Source organism: Thermobia domestica, chromosome 13 (assembly GCF_964235325.1).
Source record: "Thermobia domestica chromosome 13, izTheDome1.hap1.1, whole genome shotgun sequence".
In the NCBI taxonomy this organism is placed as follows: domain Eukaryota; kingdom Metazoa; phylum Arthropoda; class Insecta; order Zygentoma; family Lepismatidae; genus Thermobia; species Thermobia domestica.
In genome coordinates, this window is record NC_137466.1 from 25,089,686 (window position 1) to 25,109,908 (window position 20,223).

At 36.3% G+C, this 20,223-nt stretch overlaps 1 protein-coding gene across 2 annotated transcripts in view; it reads right to left on the minus strand.

Moving 5' to 3' along the window:
• LOC145668051 (uncharacterized) overlaps window positions 1-20,223 on the minus strand; it is an 80,422-nt gene that overhangs the window by 51,602 nt on the left and 8,597 nt on the right. The window contains exon 2 of one of the 2 annotated variants that reach the window (XM_081735533.1): window positions 18,274-18,436. The exons of the other annotated variant lie outside the window; for it this stretch is intronic. The gene's annotated coding sequence lies outside the window, so the exon portion shown is untranslated. The remainder of the gene's footprint in view (window positions 1-18,273; window positions 18,437-20,223) is intronic. 2 annotated transcript variants of the gene reach the window in all.

Below are 20,223 nucleotides of genomic sequence, written 5' to 3' on the forward strand. Positions count from 1 at the left end.
TGATATAATTGCCTATTCTGACTCTACTGTTGTGTTATCGTGGCTGAATTCGGATTCAAGCAGATGGAAAGTGTTTGTCGCGAATCGTGTAGCAAAGATTCAAACTTTTTTGCCATCAGTGAAGTGGCTCAAAGTGGATTCAAAGAATAATCCAGCAGACTGTGGTTCTCGAGGTTTATTACCTTCTGCCTTACTTGCACATCACTTATGGTTCTCAGGTCCAGAGTGGCTCAAAAACCCCATTCTCCCAGAGTGTAATGAATCTACAGTGGATTCAAAGTTAGTCAACCAAGGGCAAAGAAAACACATAGTTTGTATGCATGTTCATGTTGATACCTCCATTATTGACAATTGTTCATCGTTGGTGAAACTTCAGCGAATTCTTGCATATTGTAAGCACTTTAATAATAATTATCGTGTGTCGCAAGGAAACAAGCACACAGATCCACTTACAGCAACAGAACTTTTTCATTTACATATTGTTTCAACTTTTACAGTTCTTTCAAATATTGTACTAATTCATCTTTCGTGTATCTTGAACTACATCGTTCGAGGGTGGGGGCTATGTTTAGTCCTAACTTGTTTATTTAAAATGTTTAGTTTTGTTTAAAGATGTTTGTTCAATGTAACTTGTTAGCTATAGAAGAAGAACAAGCAAGGTGTAGGTGCTTGTTGAAACTGTGTATAGCAGCAGTGTGTGTGTGCGCGCGTAGCCTATAGCGGCATCATCGTACTGTTCAATGTGCATTTTATTTTAACTCGGGAATCGTAAAAAATATTAATAATATTATTAAACCGAACTATTACAGAACGAACCAGCATTTGTATTATACAGTTCATCAGCCGTAAAGATGGAGATTTGCTCGTTTTTCCACTGATAACTCTGAATTTCTCTTTACAGAATAACAGTCCAGTTTTCAGCGAAGTTCATATGTAGTAAAATAGAATTTGTACCTTGAAATTTTACATGATGCCTTTCGGTAGCAATTAATTCTCTTTGCATTTTCTTGATGTACTCATGCATTACAATTCTTACAGTTAAACCACCAACATACGATACGAAAACAGAAACTGGCTTTTTTTTTTTTTTTTTTTAATATATATAAAGAGGTTATTGTTCTCTCACATGGCATACATAACACTCATTTTCATCAGGATTAATAATTAAAGATTCCATACTTACCTCTTACACTCCAGGACATTCACCTCATTCTTGAAGACGACAGCTGTCTTTTCCTACAGAACATACTACTAATGAAAATAGGTCACACATGATAGCTTCAATACATGTTGCACCTTTGATTTGTTGCAACGCAGTAGCAGCTAACTTAAAATTCGCACATATACACCAACCCCCCCCCCTCACAGGTTGCTGATTGACACACTTTGGTCGAATGCTACAAAATTTCGAGTAAGCCACTTTTGTGCTGTGATTGTTCTGTTTAACAGACCGTAAATTTCTTTGATGGAACGCGTAAGAAAACGTTTCGATTTTTTAACTTTTTGTCCATTCTCGATCACAGTAATGACATCGCACTTATTGGAACTTTGTCTAGACTCTCGAGGATTCCAAATCATCATTAAGGTGTAATTCTGGACTGCTTGTAGATGATCAGAATTTATTGGATGGCCGTTGTACGAATCTGCGCATCCGTATACGCCTTTCTCACGTACGATTGTTCGGAATTTGTCGATAATGTGTTTTGTGACGGACAGGAGTTCCAATCTTTTTATTTTGTTATCGAGTTGCATATAAGCGTGGCAAAACGAACTTGGTCTTATACAACAACTTCGATTGAAGAGCAGAGTTTAAATCACGCACGTATTTCATATTCCTTTTTTACATAATTTGAAGTTTCTTGCACCGGATTTCGAGAAAACTGGACGCGTTTTGAAATCTTTAATGAAATGCAGAGCAGAAACCAATTAAGATACAGACATGAGAGTGGTATCGATTAAAAGCTCTTTCAATGGGCTTTCGTATGAGATGCTACTTGGTATGGTTATTTTGAAAAAAAAAATCGTTTTTTATTTAAATTTTCAGTTATTTTTTTTCAAAAAGTTACAAATTTAAAATTTTGAAAAAATTCTTAAAATAAACTCATAATGTCTCCTTACATCACCCAAAGTTTTGTTCTGGAATCTCCATGGGATCAGGAGTTAGAATGCGTAACTCCCACACATATTCAGGAAAAAATGCAAAATATGTGGATACCCAGAACAAAACTTTGGGTGCATATTCTGTTCTTAAGACCACGGGCGGCGATTGGGGGGGGGCAAGAAAGGGTAGTTGCCCCCTACTTTTTGAAGTGATTCCTTAATGTATATAGTTTTATTTGGAAATGTAAAGTTTTTGTATCTATTATTGGTTCATAGAAAAAATGGTGTCATATAATATCTGTCGTTGCGTGAGTACGTATTGGTTATTTGTCTTCCCATGCAGTTGGGAAAGCTACAGGAATTGCCTTTTAATTGTAATTCAAAGTAATTAGTAGTGCAATTGGCGTATTTCTTTAAATGTCGTAGCATATGCTTGTATTTACTGTTTCTCATTTTCTAAGAGTAATAACATACATTTAATGGCATGTGTGGAATTAAAAATATAAGTTGTTTATTAATCCCCAGTTTCAATATAACTTCTACAAAACAAGCCTCATTGTTCATTACTTTTCATTAATATTATCTTTTCTATTTATTTGTTTTGCAAATTGTTAGACCTATTAAATAATCTAATCTCACAATTTTCCAGGCAGAATTTTAAGATGTTCATGAGGAAGGAATCAAATCTCTTCTTACACCTTCGTTGTTTACGAGTACAAAGGGCTAGTACGTACATGCGTTGATCTTGTCAATTTACTTATAGTCCAGAAGGTATAATATCGTTGGCTTCCCGCGCTTGGATATGCTCGTCGCTGGGGTGTGGTAAAAGGGCAGCCAATCACCACCAACCATCTACTGCGCTCAGCGAGCCACGAGTAACCAAGCTGGCCACTCCCCATAAACGTCACAACAATTTTCGCGGGAAGCCAACGATGTTATACCTTCCGTACTATAATATGAAATACGCTATATAGTATTTTAACTGAAAAAAATAGTATCCTATGAGTTATATAACTTTTCGTTACACAAAGTGTTAGGAACAACCAGGAAAACTAACATTGATATACAAATATTCAGATCATGCCTTGCCCCCCCTTCCCCCCACACTTTTAACGTCCAATCACCGCCACTGCTTAAGACTTAAGTTTCTCTTCTTTGCAGAATTTCCAATGACAAGTCTTGCCACTATAAGTCTGAACAAGTTTATGCATGTCCGCATCTGACTATGAACTGCTTCTTCCAATCGTACTCCACTGTAATTAGTCAATGGAGCAGTGTTGCCAACCGTAGCGGAATTCCACTACGCGTAGCGACTTTTCGTTGACCTGGCGACAAAGCGGCGACGGACGAAAAATATGGAAAATGTAGCGACTTTTGAAAACATATCTTAAAACCTCCAATTTTCCCCCATAGCTTGAAAGAAGTGAACAAATTAGGTTACAAAATATTTATGTTAAGTTAGAAAATATGTGACAAAATTTAATCAATTCGGGACTTATGTAGAGTTGTTCTGACACGTGACATAGTAAACAGTTCGAATAAAATGTTTCCTGCAGTAGTCAGGCCTTTAGTATAATGTAAATTATACGTCAAAACGACTCTACATAAGATGAAATCTATCTTGTGCATTTAATGCTTATCCAGGCTTAATCAGAATATGGTTTGGAGGAGATAGGGTTCACTTGTAAGGTAGAAGTACTATTGAGACAAAAGTATAGAATTTTTTATGCAGTTAAATAATATTTTATAGTAGTTTCATAGGGAGAGAAATTTAAAAAAATTAGCATTAAACGAAAAAATATTTTTTCTTGAAGGTAATTGCAATGAAACATTTTATAAATTTTATATATTTGATATATGTATCAACATTATTTGCACGCTAATCTTTATTTTGTTGTCAAGTGACATTATTGTAATTACTCTTACATAATTATTTAGAAGTTATTGTGTGCAGTAACGAATGAAACATATCCCTTTTCTTTCATTTCTTCTATTTTTAAAAGAAAAAATGTTTACAACTGATGTTACACCAGGCCCATAATCAGGGGGCCTCCTAAGTTTTTGCTGCCCCCTAAAATTTTCCCGGTAGGCTTGCAAATGGACTATAATTTAATGATAAAGTATAATATGGTTGGATCGGACTCCCTCTAACTTCTACCGACTCCCCCTCTCCCCTACAGTTTTGGGCTGGTTACCGGCCTGTGTTACATAATGTTAATAAAGAACAGGATAATAAAAGAATAATAAGTATTGAACGTGAGTGATTTATTCAAACAAGACTGAAATTCCCTTCGTTTTTTAATTCATAAAATTAAGTGAAGCACTAAATCAGGGCTTTCCATTTAGAATTTAGGCCTACTATTAACGTGTGAATTTTCTGCAGTTTTGTTAACATTTTATAATGTAGTGGAAAATAGCGGAATTTCAGTAAGGGTAGCGGAATGTGCGGAATTTTGACGGTACAGTAGCGACTTTTCGAGCTGGGGACCTGGCAACACTGCAGTGGAGCTCCAGATCTGAAAGAGAGTAGTTGATTCATGTGAATGCATTGTGTTCAGTGATTAGTCCTAGTGAGTTCTGTATTACAAATCTGCAGAATCGATCCTTCAGACAAGAGACAGTTTGAATTGCTTTAACCCTTTTAACAAACCTAACCATTCACACGTTAGGAAAGGATTTAGACTTGTGACCCAGTGGATGTGTGCCTTGATGCCAGGAACAAGTAACAATTCTAAAGTGTGTAATAGTGTGTGTGTGTTGCAGGAAGAAACTTTCCAATTTGAAAGATCAAGATACCGTTTCTCATCTACCAGGCAGCAGTCAAGAAGACGCAGATGTTTGTGATTTACCTTATTCAAATACAACAGAGGCACTTCAATCTCTAAACAGTCCTCTTTTAGAGATGGGAGAGTCACCTCTGGATAAAAGGAAGATTGGTTACAAGTCATACTCGCAGGAGAAAACAGCAAGGATCAGTGTTGCAGTGATGAGGAAATTGCTGAATGCACCTTCTACCGATGAAGACAGTGACACTGAATGTGGTTTCGTAAACATGTCAAAAAGATATATGCAAGCTGCACTAGTAGAAAAAAGAAGGTTATGTTGCTGACCCTTGAGCCCGATAATTGGAGTATAAGAAAAACAATGCAGGAATTTCAGGCCCCCAACTACATTGTAAGACAAGCGAAGACACTTGAAAGAAAACGGTGTCTTGTCGAGCCCTGACATGAAACCCGGAAAAGACCTACCAACGGAAACTGTTAACTGTGTCAAATACTTTTATGCAAGTGACGAAGTCAGTCGAGTGATGCCAGGAATTAAGGACTGCATTTCTGTGGTGGACACAGGCCCGTATCCAGGGGGGTCTAGGTACCCCCTAAATTTTTACTGGCCCTCTCTAAAATGTTCACGGTAGGCTTGGAAATGAACTATAATATGGGATAAACTAATATTTTTGGATCGGGCCCCCCTACATTTTCGGGCTGGCTATGGGACTGGGTGGATAACATAGGTATAAAAGTTAAAGTAGCGGAAAGACTGATGCTTTGTAATTTACAGGAAGCCTACAAACTGTTCAAAGAAAACTTCCCACTCAAAGTGGGTTTATCCAAATTTGCGGAATTGAGGCCAAAAAACTGTTTTTACTGGTAATAGTGGTACACTTTCAGTCTACACTACAGGTTTAATACTGTGTAGCTGGTTTTGCCTACGGTTATTCCGTGTTGCGTCGCAGAGACCCTTGCCATGGCCGATTTCACTGAAAATCCACTACTTTATCGGACCTGTCTGCATCTCGGACATCTGAAGCGATTTTTAAAGTGGGATGCAGCACCCTCAAAAATCACTGACACGCTTTGCGAAATGGTAGACACTTATTTTCACGTATTCGAACCTTTCTCTATAATCTATATTTTCGGTTTTCTTCGCGTATTTTTAGAATCTTGTCTATGGCTCTGAGCACATGAGCCAAATCGTGTGTTTTGTGGTCGCTTATTACAAAAATCAGTTGTTTCATAATAATATACCACTGCCGTAAAGATGGAGATTTGCTAGTTTTTCCACTGATAACTCTGAATTTCTCTTTGCAGAAAAAGTCCAACTTTCATCCAAGTCCAAAATAGAATTTGTACCTTGAAATTTTACACGATGCCTTTCGGTAGCAATTAATTCTCTTTAGATTTTCTTGATGTAGTCGTGCATTACAATTCTTACAGTTAAACCACCAACATACGATACGAAAACTGAAACTGGCTGTTTTTTTTTTCTTTTTCTTTTTTTTAACGAGACCATTGTTCTCTCATATGGCATACATAACACTCATTTTCATTAGGATCAATAATTAAAGATTCCATACTTACCTCTTACACTCCAGGATATTCATCTCATTCTTGAAGACGACAGCTGCCATTTTCAACGGATCATACTACTAATGAAAATAGGTCATTCGTGGCAGCCTCAATACGGGTTACACCTTTGATTTGTTGCAACGCAGTAGCAGCTAACTTAAAATTCGCACATATACACCTACCCCCCTCACAGGTTGCTGATTGACACACTTTGGTCGAATACTATAAAATTTCTAGTAACTCATTCTTATGCTGGGATTGTTCTGTTTAACCCTTATCCGGGCAACCGGGGCCTCCCAGGCCCAGTAGCTTCATTTTTCTAAAATTTCTCAATAACCATACATATTTCGAAGACATAAAATACTGAATTCTTCTATCTTTCGTCGAAGTTAAAATCATGAACATATCGAGTTGGTAAAACTAATGGTTTTTTTTTTTGTTCTTTTTTTTTTAATTTGAAAATCTTTTCCTGACATAACCGGGCAACCGGGGCCTAGAAGGCCCCGTATAATTTTAGTGAAATTCCTGTCAAATATTAGATCAAATTGTCACATAATTATATATTGAACACGTGACTATTGTAACCTTTAGTCGGAACAGTATGCGGCAACAGACATTGAATTTTGAGTGTTCTGCACTTAAAATATATATTGGGCCTGACAGGCCCCGGTTGCCCGTTTACGTTTCAAAAATGTCTGGACCGGATTTGCTATTCTGCTTGGCTTACAAAAGCGTGACACGAAGTTTCGCTACTTGACAAAAATATGTACCGGTACATTCTAGACTAGTCTAAACAATAAGTGACAATAGGCATTGATTTTGTGTATTCTGCACTTAAAATATATACTGGGCCTCACAGGCCCCGGTTGCCCGTTTACGTTACAAAAATGTCTTGCCCGGATAAGGGTTAAATAATCTGTAAATTTCTTTGATGGAACGCGTAAGAAAACGTTTCGATTTTTATAACTTCTTGTCCATTTTCGATCACTGTAATGACATCGCTCTTATTGGAACTTTGTCTGGAACATTCCAAATAATCACTGAGGTAATAGTTCAGGCTGTTTACAGATCATCAGAATTTATTGGATGGCCGTTTCAAGTGAACTTAATTTGTGTGTTTCGTAATCGTAATTTGCACCTCAGATTACTTCGGTTCAAGAAAACGGAAGAATAAGAAGAGGCTAATTTTACTACACATGGATCTTCAACGGTGTACTGGTTTCCAGAAGAGCATAAGAGAAGTGAACATGAGTGTTTTGTGACTATCGACGACGTACTACGAGTTGAGAGTGCACCAACACCTACTGGAGCATCTGCATGGTTACATGCTATTAGCGAAGAAGATATCAAGCAAGCAAATGAATGCTTCAGTGTGAAAAAAAGTAAAACTTTGTTTCCAAAGACCGTTTTAAGCAAACAAATTTAAAATATGTGTGTTTCGTAATCGTAATTTGCATCTCAGATTACTTCGGTTTAAGAAAACGGAGGACATGGGGAGGCTCCTTTTATTATTTCAGAGCCTTTTTGATCAAACTAAAATAATAATAATAAAAAGCACTCAGAAAAATACTTTCATTTAATAAATAAATATGAAGAACAAACATCATCATATTGTTGCAATTTTATTGTTTTCAGTGTTGTCAACTGCGACACCAAAGTTAATGAAACTTGGTTAACTTGAAAAGGCCGTAGTTAATTCATGAAGCATTAGTCGAGAATGCTATTTGGTGTCTTTATTATTCATGTAAAGCTTAACCATCTGACAAAAACCGTGAACATGAACCGTGAAGACAGAATTTTAAAATTCGACTTTGCAGATACACTGACGTTCATTTGTTAATTTATGTACAAAAAGATACGCATGCGCTAACCAAAGAATAATAAAATATAGTTTACTTATATCCCTATGTACATACAACAACAAGAATCATAACTCTACCTGCCTCCAATTAGGCGAATGGTGGGGCTCCGAAGTTGATCATTTCCCACGTTTTCTACAACTCATAAATTGTACTCCGTGTCTTTGATGGCCCATTACTTGAAGGGATTTTTTTTTTCGACAATACAAAAAAATATGGATCCCATAAAAACATGTATTGCTGCTAAAAAAAAAAAAAAAAAAGTTTCAACAATATCTAAGATGATGATGGTACAGTTCGAGGCATAGAAATTGTTACATAAATTCTAAGTCCAAATTAATAACAAGCTCATGCCTCGTATTCTTATGCATCCAGAAATAGAAATAGTCTCAATCGATTAGTTGCTTCTAGTTCGATCCAACTCCAACTCCTCCCCTCCTCCACCTCTGCTTGTCTAAAGCAGTGTGTATTACGTAGTACACTTTCAATTCAGACGGAAAAAAACAGGAGTCAAGTTTACAATGTTATAGCTCTAAAACAGTCTTTTCCAATCGTTTGTTCTGAAATATCTTTTAAGAGCCTTTTTTTTTAAAAAAAAAAAAAAAAAGTCACAATCTTCCCACAGCTTTATTAATACCTTCAGTTTCATTCTTTCCCTTCTTTAAAGACTGCAAGATGCTCCCTAAGAAATCTATGGGAATTGCCAATAACGGCAGTAAGTTTTGTGCTTCCTAAAGTCTGTAATGCACGCACACAGCTCGAGAGTATCTACTGATAGAAATGAGTGCTATTCAATGATTCATTTAATTTCTTTTCAGTAATTGCAAGCAAATGTTCCCAGAGCGTCATTTGGGCAGGACAGGAGGGTGTAATTTCCCCTCCCATGAGCTTCATAGATACATATTGTTTGAACAAATTATATAGTAATACACTAATAAAAAAGTGAAAAATTTTTGCCGGTGGAGACCCTCCCCCCCCCAATAAAATCTAAAATGACACTACTTTTAGCAACAATTGTATAGAGTTACGATAGCACATTGCTAGAAAGCTTACATTTGGTTTCAAGGTTGATCTCAAGCCATATGAGTTCCTGGGCGACATTGAGAGAGAGAGAGAGAGATTGAAATATGGAGACAGAGAGGAATGATTTATATACAGAAAATTAGAACTGGGGAAAAATGATCGGACAGCATTCGTACTATTACGATAATTGTGATTTTGTGAAACAGAAGAAGGGAAGGTTTCGAACTGCGAGAATCACATTAGGCAGTTGTCGAATTAAGGTGGACAACACTTTTTAGATCATCAGATGATTACGTATGGAGAGAAAGATTTTGAGAACTGAGGAATTAAGAATTTAAAAAATCTGCAGCTTCCGAGATGGGTTTCGAACCACGAACCTTGTAGTTATCGAACCATGACTTTATCCATTCTGCTACGGAGAACTCTCTACTTAGTTACAATGTGCATAATGAACTTCTTCTTGTTCAGAACACTTTTTAGGGCAGTAAAATTTGTTACTATTATGTTAATTAGGTTACATTTGGTAGAAACATGTGATAAAGTAGTGCCAAAACCTGTGCGTCATTGTCTGTCAGGTGAATGGTTAATGTAAGTTACTCGTACGTGTATGGTCCGAGCTTCGCATCAACACCATTCTTATTGATTATTTTCTTTAAGTTACGCTCATTCTGTGCATTCCACAAGTTCAATTTCGAAGTAATGTAGTCACAGCTAGTTTAATTCGAAATTATTTTCAAATATGATATTTGTTATTACATGCGCTTCTTTAACTTGCGATGTTTCAAACTTGATATTAAATCTTACAACCTTAGTGTAACTAATTTCCCTACAGCATATCATCATAAATGTTTGCACAACGACGACAGTCGGTCGTTAATACAAAATTCAGTTCGAACTGTGATGTATGTATATATATTTAGAAAGTTTGACTCAGAAAAAAACGTACAGTGCAACATTGACCCTTGGAGGAATTTCAAACAAATTTACTATACGTATAAGTTACTATTTCAACAATTTACTGTGGGGTCTAAGACACTGAAACCATTCCAGGAGGGAAAGGGCTTACAAGTAAAAAAAAAAAAAAAAAAAAAAAAGTAATAGAATAAGAAAAATATTGGTGTCAAATTCATAGTTTTCTGGTTCGAGGAAATGAATAGTAGATACCAGATGGCACTCCTCACTTGTTTGTAGCCTTGTATAAATGGAAAATTGTTTTAAAAACATATTTTACATTCAAGTATGATTGTTTAAAAAAAAAAAGCTTGTCTTTCAACATTATGTTTTGTAATTATTTTCTACTGTATTTCTTATTTACATTTTATGTCTTACATTTGAAGAGGAGCTTACACCAATTAAAGCAGCAGGGACATACACAGGATGCAGGCCTTGGCAATTCAGAGCTCCTGCCCCACGAAATCACTACTTTTCTGTAAATTATATATAATTTTAGAGATGATGATAAACATTTTAGTAAAACGCCCTCAAAAAGTCTTGTCTACGACCCTGCAAGACAGTGAAAATTTTAGAGAGTGATCAGTTAGTAATTCCTCACTGGAACAACGACACTTCCCCAGAAGTCGTATCTCTGATACTTCCGAATGTTATATCAGTATTTGTGCGTTATCACTTTTCACTCGCAGTGTATTGAAACGCACCATAAAGGAACTGTTCTGAAGTATTCACTGGTTCCCCCTATAACCTCATGCCAATAGGTAAACCTTCGACATATCCACTTCTGAAATATCACCTTTTATGTCAGTGATCCCGAAAACTACCCATTCGACACAAATATAGGATATTTTCGATTCTTTTTGCCTGTCAGTCTCCGATTCTCAACTCCATGCCAACCAAGGCTTAATTTGGACTTACGCAGCATCCACAGTGTCACTATTTATCTTTGCACACTAATATCGTTCGTATTTGACTTCTTTTACATGTCATCTCCACCTCTTGGTAGGGGTGGTTTCAGTGTCTCGCCCGCATAACTATGGAGAAATTTCAACCAACGTAGGTATAATTACAAATTACCATTTGAAAAATAATTGTACAGGTGATCTTTTTCGGAGAGGAATTCGTTAACTACATTTTCGATATCAATGAATTGCCTTCTTTTTTTTTTTTTTTTTTTTTTTTCATGCTGAAAATTGCCAAAGGGCTCAACTTCATCTGCACAATTGTGCTACGAATATAGGTTTTAGTGGTTTAATTCACTGAATGCTCGCTTAGATGTTGCTCACGTCACAGGGGAAGTGATACAGTTATAAAAGAAAAATGAAATGAAATATTTGTCTTACGTCCCACGGTTATATCGATAACGCTAATGGAAACATTGATGCTGAGAAATGGATGAAATCGTGGAATAAAGAAGTGGGGGCAAACGGCAGAAACCCGAGAAAAAGAGCAAAACATTGATTGCACAAACGTATAATGGTATTTGCATGCAAATTTATAACTTATAAAAGATGATGTATTGTTAGATGAAGGTTAGTACACGGGGTTCTTCTGCTGGTGGTCCTACCTTCGAATCTTGCTAATTCTTGTTGCGTTTTTCTTTTAGCTACACTGAGTTTGTGCATTCCAGATCTTCAAGCTTGAACCAAATCTAATACCAGTTAGTGAATTAAAAGTAGCTGACATTATTTTCAAATACGAGACTTTATTACATGCTTTTCATTAGCTTACAGTACTCAACTTTGATATCAACTCTTCCATCCTTCATTTAACTCATTTCTTGACGTGTTTTGTTACAAAATTCATGAATCGTGACGAAAAAATTGCTTTACCAGTTAATGGTGACTGCTTTGAAAGCAAGTGCAAAGTATGAGAATTAAATTTGTCATATTTGTAGTTTCGTGTGGAGAAGAAACACTTGTGAGCCAAAGGTTTAAGAACAACTCAAGTTATTAATATAAACTTTGCCGAAGATTATTCACTTATATCATCATAAAAGAAATACGAAAGACGTTCTGAAACGAAGAAATATAACATACAACTTTGCAAGTGGAGGCAAAGAAACCTAACGTAACAAGACGAATCATTTACGGAGTAGTGATCGTGGTTGACTGGTTAAGGCGCTCTACCAGTAATCTGGAGGCTCGTGGTTAAAATCCGCGTCAGGCTTTTTTTTTTTTTTTTTTTTTTTTTTTTAGGACTTTTGATCGCGATTGATCAACGATGACACACGTTTTATTATATTCAGATATTTGAATACTCGGATGTTTCAATACTCGAACTATCAAATCTTCAGGGATTTTTATCACGTAGAAGATTAAAAGATATGAGCTAATTATCGCTCCAGTCATACTGTTACAAACAGAAACGTGACATTTGGCAAGAATATTTCGGTTTTGTTTAATGTTACCCACGAGAAGAGAAATTTCTCATCTTGTTTCTAAAACAAAATAACATGAGAATTAACATTTTACATTCGAGACGGGACAAGGGTAACTCAAATTATTATGTTTTGGAGATGAGAATCGAGACGAGACGAAAAGCATCGTAAAAGTTTCTCGTCTTGTTACGATTCTCGAAATAGTGCATGTCCATTCTTTAAGTAACAATTGCTCTGTAGACTGAATCTTATAAGCTTTTTGTTACTTTCCATTTTACAGCTCATTGAATTATGGTCTGTGTATTTTTTTTTTTTTTTTTTTTTTTTTTAGCAAAGCTTTTATAGTTACCTCTGCATATCCTAAAAATTAGTATATTATATGCCTTACTGTTGAGTGATATTCAATTATTTCTATTATAGTTATATTTCTTAAAACATACAGTAGAACACTTTCTACATGAAACGTTAATGGAAAGCTTTTGTTTAAAATGTGGGTAGTTGCAGAGGTGTATCTTGAAGGTACGGAACCCCTTTCTCCGAAATCCCTACGTTTAAGTACGTTTTCCTAAATTTTAGGACTACTTCTATTTCAATGCAAATAAGCATACTGAAGTTAAGAAAAATTAAAAAGAATTTGATGGACCCTCTATAAGGATGAATTGCCTTATAAGATATACTTTGGAAGGAAAAGAGTGGGGAAAAAGAAGGTGTCAGCTACTGGACAATATGAAAATCGAACCTTCGAATGCCTTAACAGAAACTAAGTAGGATTTGTCTTCATCACGATACATAGTAACGCCCTTTCTTTGGGTAAAAGACATTGGATTTTGTTTGCGTTATATTGATATTTTAACAAAATATATATACAAAAAAAGAATAGTTCGTATTTACCAATTTTGGTTGAACGAATATATGGAACGTGTTGAAAATGACGAACGGAAATATTATTATTACTTTTAGTAAGAGTGGAAGAACTTAGAAACAATTCCACAATGTCGTTTCACACAAATTTATGACTCATACTAGGCCTTGAGGATGACCGTTTTATATTCATGAATTGTTTGGGAAACACGCGAAGATTTCAGACAGTAGGAATCGAGAGTGTAGACTGTGACGTCATTTTGTTAGTTTCCCCCTCTGTGAAGGAAGTCGTTTCAATTCTAACGTGTAAGAACGAGAGAAATTGGCTATTTTTCATGTTATAATACATCAGAAATATCAAGTTTGTAAATTATAAAATTTTTCTGAATTTCGTCAGAGGGACTCGAACCGCGGATTCCTGACTCACGAAACGACTACTCAAGCCATTACCCTTAGACTACTTTTTTTAAGTAAGAGTCAAGAAGCACTCGTGTATATAAGAACTTGCAAACGTTTACGATTCCAATATTTTATTAACGATGAAACACTGATTTCGGCCATGACAAAATACTATAGTCCAGAGAATTCACGTTTAAATTTTAAAAAAAGATCGAAAGTATCTCCGTAACTTACCTCTATTATATTCGGTAATTCTCGTTTTACATTTATTTCCAGTAACCCTGAACGAGAGGGACACGAACACAAATACATCGATGACATTTAAAATTTTAAACGATTTCCCATCGGGAATCGAAACTGAGACCCCGCCTACTGAACTATCTGATGCGTGGGGTGCCTGGTTCGTTCCCAAGGCAAGTAAGCTTGAGACGGACAACATCGTGCTCGTGGGTTTTCTCGGGACACTCCCACTTTCTCATTCCGCCAATTTGTCCATCATAATTCACTTGCTTGAATCATAGTCTTCCTCAACCTAACTGGCATAATTGTGGGGCATTAAACGTAAAGATTACATTTTCAAGCTGTTAACCCAAACCAATCCGAATCAAAGAACAGTTGTATGTTATTGCTCATTAAAATGCTTTCACAAAAAATATGTAGAAAAAAAAATGGGGAATCGTAATCGTGTTTCGTTTTAGTTTAAGGAATTATGAGTCTGCTGCTTCACTTTTGAATCGAATTACGATTCCCCGTTTCTTTTCTACATATTTTTGTGAAAACACGTTAATGAGCAATAATATATACACGAGTGTTTCTTGACTCTTACTTAAGAGTAGTCTTAGGGTGGTGGCTTGAGCAGTCATTTGGTGAGTCAGGAGTCCGCGGTTCGAGTCTCTTCGACAAAGTTCAGAAAAATTTTATAATTTACAAATTTGATATTTGTGATGTATAATAACATAAACAGTCAACTTCTCTCGTTCTTACACGTTAGAATTGAAACGACTTCCTTCACAGGGGAAAACTAACAAAATGACGTCACAGTCTACACTCTCGATTCCTACTGTCTGAAAACTTTGCGTGTTTCCCAAACAATTCATGAATACAAAACGGTCATCCTTAAGGTCTAGTATGAGTCATAAATTTGTCTGAAACGACATTGTGGAATTGTTTCTAAGTTCTTCCACTCTTACTAAAAGTAATAATAATATTTCCGTTCGTCATCTTCAACACGTTCCATATATTCGTTCAACCAAAATTGGTAAATACGAACTATTCTTTTTTTTTTTGTATATATATTTTGTAAAAAAAAAAAAAAAAAAAAAAAAAAAAAAAAAAAAAAAAAAACAATATAACGCAAACATAATCCAATGTCTTTTACCCAAAGAAAGGGCGTTACTATGTATCGTGATGAAGACAAATCCTACTTAGTTTCTGTTAAGGCGTTTCAAGGTTCGATTTTCATATTGTCCAGTAGTGACACCTTTTTTCCCCTCTTTTCCTCCCAAAGTATCTCTTATAAGGCAATTCATCCTTATAGAGGGTCCAAAAAATTCTTGATTTTTCTTAACTTCAGTATGCTTATTTGCATTGGAATAGAACGTAATATTTAGGTCTCAAATATCCAGTAATAATGCTACTACTAATAATAATATAAAAGACAAATTCCGTATAAGGACAGATTACACTGGTCAACAAATTTTCACTTTTTATTTTTTAGAGAAACGAAAGGAGCCAATCTTTATAGATTTCGAGGCGCTGAACACGAATATCACACTTGAAATTAGCTGGTAGCTCAGGGTTGCCAGTAAATGTGGAATTTACCTTAAAAAAATTCATGTTTTTCACATTTATTTTGTTAGGTTTTACTCAGGAACGTATAATTACGTCCCTATTTATTGTTGCGGAATGTGTTATACCTCTTTCTATTCGTTGATGATCGTACTTTCTGAAAATTTAACAATCGATCCGGTAACCGGTACCGTTGGGAAATCATATACCCATATATTCGAAAATATCTTTTTTTTAGAGGAAAATCCGATTTTTTATTTTTTTACTGGCAACCCTGCAATAGTAAAATTATAATTTATATTTGAAAAGTAACCTGTCAATATTGGGAATGTTTTCTGCAAATGTCGTCATGATCGAAGCGAGGCGAACTGTGAAAAAAAATATTCCTTCTACAGAAATTTTCCCTACCTTTGCAGCATGTACATTAAAAATGTAATATTGACTTCCGTATGCCGAACAGAACTATAGGACAATGTAACTATCATTTCGGTAGTCTGTACTGGGGTGGTGGATTTTATGTACTGAAATATTGCACGAAAAATTCCCTTTAACTGCAAAATTCCGACTTTTTTCTGCCTACAGCTGGTAATCCTGCAATAAATAACTGCACTGGCTATCCTCGGATAAATATAATCATAAAATATACGCTGACACCAACAATTTATATTCTATTCACATCCACACATTTTTTTTTTTTTTTTTTTCATGGGATGACCGTAGTCAAGAAATTTCGAAGGTAAATGTCACAAGTACTTAGGGAACAAATGAATTGCGTTGTTGTTATAATAGCAATATACAAAGAAGTGTAACAACGGTTTTGCTGCCGTCGCGTCGTTAAGCAAGTTGTACTTATTGGATCTGGCAACAATGCGTAAAGCTCACTCATGTGCCTACGGTCCAATCACCTGATCATTCGACAGGCCGAAAGTTGTTGGCGGCGTGCGTGTGTGTCCGCGCTCTTTTACTGTACTGTAATGTGTGTTGGTTGAGAGGTGGTTGGTGATGAATGTATATACAGTAAGGTATTTGAATTAAACTGTGAGTGTTTGTGTTATTTGAACGAGTGTTGGTTTTCATGAAAATGCCCCACACCTGCAAGAACAATCCTAATAACTTTTGTTACATTTGTGCAGACGCTATTTGTGGTAATAGAAGGCGACCACTTACTGATGCAGTAAGGAAAGTCTATTCATTGTATTCCGGTTGCCGAGTGGGAGACCAAGACAAATCTTGGGCTCCACACGTGTTGTACGTCGTGTTCTTCCATACTAAATGCTTGGATGCATGTGAAAAACGTCTCCATGAAGTTTGGCGTGCCTGCTATTTGGCGTGAACCCACAAATCATGTGTCTGATTGCTATTTTTGTATGACTCCGCCCTTGAAGAAAGGAATCAATACCAAAATGAAGAGAAATAACGAATACCCTGACATCCCATCTGTAATTCGCCCTGTGCCTCATGGACAAGGACTGCCAGTTCCTGTTCCCCCAAACGCAACAACATCAAGCAGTGATAGCGAGAATTCTGATCCTACACATCTAGCCGAAGAAGTGCATCCATCCACCAGTGTTGTTGATCCTTCATTTACGCCATCTTCATCCAGCGAAACACAAAATCACACAACGTGAACTCAGTGATCTGATTAGGGATTTAGACCTCCAGAAGTGTAAAGCTGAAATGTTAGCCTCACGACTGCAGCAGTGGAACCTTCTAGCTGAAACAGTGAGAGTGTCAGTTTTTCGGGATCGTCAGAAAGAACTTGAGAACCATTTCAGTATTGAAGGTGACATTACATTCTGCAGTGATGTTGAAGGTTTGTTTCATGACCTACATATTTCATACAAACCGAAGGAGTGGAGACTATTCATAGATGGTTACAAAACAAGCCTGAAGGGTGTACTGTTACATAATAATAACGAAAGACCGTCCACCCCTGTCGCATATGCTGCTTTAGCGAAAGAAACGTACACTACGTTGAAATCTGTTCTACGCGTTATTAATTACAATCAGCATGAATGGCTAGTATGTGGAGATTTCAAAGTAAGTTTGATTTTGTTGGGTTTGCAAGGAGGTTATACTAAGTTTTGTTGTGAATGGGACAGTCGCGCAAGAGATAAACACTATACACAAAAGGAGTGGCCTTTAAGAACAGCTCTGATTCCTGGCTCAAAAAATATTGTCAATGAACCTCTAGTGAACCCTCAGAAAATTGTTCTCCCACCATTGCATATTAAGTTGGGACTTATGACAGCGTTTGTAAAGGCAGTGAACACGAATGAAGCAGCATTCGGATATTTGTGCATGAAGTATCCACGATTAAGTACAGAGAAGATCAAACAGGGAATATTCATTGGTCCACAGAAACGCCAGCTCCTAAATGACCCTGACTTTGAGGCCACTCTAATCCCTGATCAGCTGCATGCGTGGCGTTGTTTCCGTAATTTGACCACATTGTTCTTGGGAAACAAGAGAGCCGACAATTACAGGGACCTTGTGGATGAATTAATTCATGCTTATCAAAACATTGGCTGCAACATGACACTGAAAATGCACTTTCTTCACTTACACCTCGATGTCTTCCCAGAGAACTGTGGTGCTTTAAGTGATGAACACGGCGAGAGATTTCACAGCGATATTTCTCTCATGGAACATCGATACACGGGTCGGTGGACAGCTGCAATGTTGGCTGACTTCCGCTGGACGCTACAGAGGGATGCTCCAGACACAACCTACAAGAGGAAGGCAAAGAAACGGCGCATTCATTGAAGGTGAGTGCATTCATTTATCCTAGGCAATAAATTTATGTACAATTTACTTTTGTGCAGCAATAACGAAGGTCCGACGACCAATTTATTTTTTTGGCCAAAAATGTAGTAAACAGGGGAAATTTGCGGTATTTCAGTTCAAAGGACAATATTTATTCTCAGTTCGGTCTTCTTGATGGCACATAATGTTACCAGTCTTAGAATAACTTTTCCAGCATTCTTTTCAGTTATTTATTGCAGGATTGGGATTGCTAGCTGTAGGCAGAAAAAAGTCGGAATTTTGCAGAAAGGGAATTTTTCGGGCAATGTTTCAGTACATAAAATCCCCCACCCCAGTACAGACTACCGAAATGATAGTTACATTGTCTGAATGTATTGTCCTATAGTTCTGTTCGGCATACTGAAGTCAATATTACATTTTTAATGTACATGTTGTAAAGGTAGGGAAAATTTCAGCATTTCGGTAGAAGGGATTTTTTTTTTTCAGTTCGGCTCGCTTCGATCATGACGACATTTGCAGAAAACATTCCCAATATTGACAGGTTACTTTTCAAATGTAAATTATAACTTTACTATTGCAGGGTTGCCAGTAAAAAAATAAAACCGGATTTTCCTTTTAAAAAAAGGGATATTTTCGAATATATTGATATATAATTTCCCAGCGGTACCGGAATGATTGTTAAATTTTCAGAAAATACGGTCATCCACGAATAGAAAGAGGTATAACACATTCCGCAACGATAAATAGGGAAGTAATTATACGTTCCTGAGTAATACCTAACAAAATAAATGTGAAAAACACGAATTTTTTAGGTAAATTCCACGTTTACTGGCAACCCTGAGCTATCAGCTAATTTTAAGTGGATATTTGTGTTCAGCGCCTCGAAATCTATAAAGATTGGCCACTTTCGTTTCTGTAAAAAAAATCCACTGTAGACCAGTGTTATACTAAAATCAATAAAATCGCTCCTAGCGTCAGGCAAAAGTTACAAAATAGTCGGGATTGGAGACAATTGTCAGAACCATCAGGACATACTCTCTGCATACGTCCCTCCAACTAGCTACATGTTAAACGGAAAGTTTCCAGGCGAATATCATGTAGAAAGTAGGGATACTGAACTCACAAGAGCAATACAAAAATTCGTTTTTTAAGTAATGGTTATGCCGGCTAAGCTACAGAAGAAGTCAGTGATGCGAATGAAAGAAATATCGAAATAAAGAAACTGAGAGGAAGCGGAATCCGGAGAAAACTACACACACGGTGTTTAGTTAGCACAATGCCCACTGGGCGGGAGCTGGGTGGAACACAGTGAACCATTAACTTAACAACATTTCAGTAATAATAATAATAATAATAATAATAATAATGCTATTAAAAGCTTTAAAGTAGCTCTAAAATTTGGGAAAACTTACTTAAACGTAGGGATTTCGGAGAAGGGGTTCCGTACCTTCAAGATACATTTTAAACAAAACCTTTCCATTAACGTTTCATGTAGAAAGTGTTCTACTGTATGTTTTAAGAAAAATAACTGTAATAGAAATAATTGAATATCACTCAACAGTCAGGCATATAACAAACTAATTGTCAGAATATGCAGAGGGAACTATAAAACCTTTGCTAAAAAAATACCTACACAGATCATAATTCAATGAGCTGAAAAATACAAAGTAACAAAAAGCCTATAACGTTCAGTCTACAGAGCAATTGTTACTTAAAGAATGGACATGCACTATCTCGAGAATCGTAACAA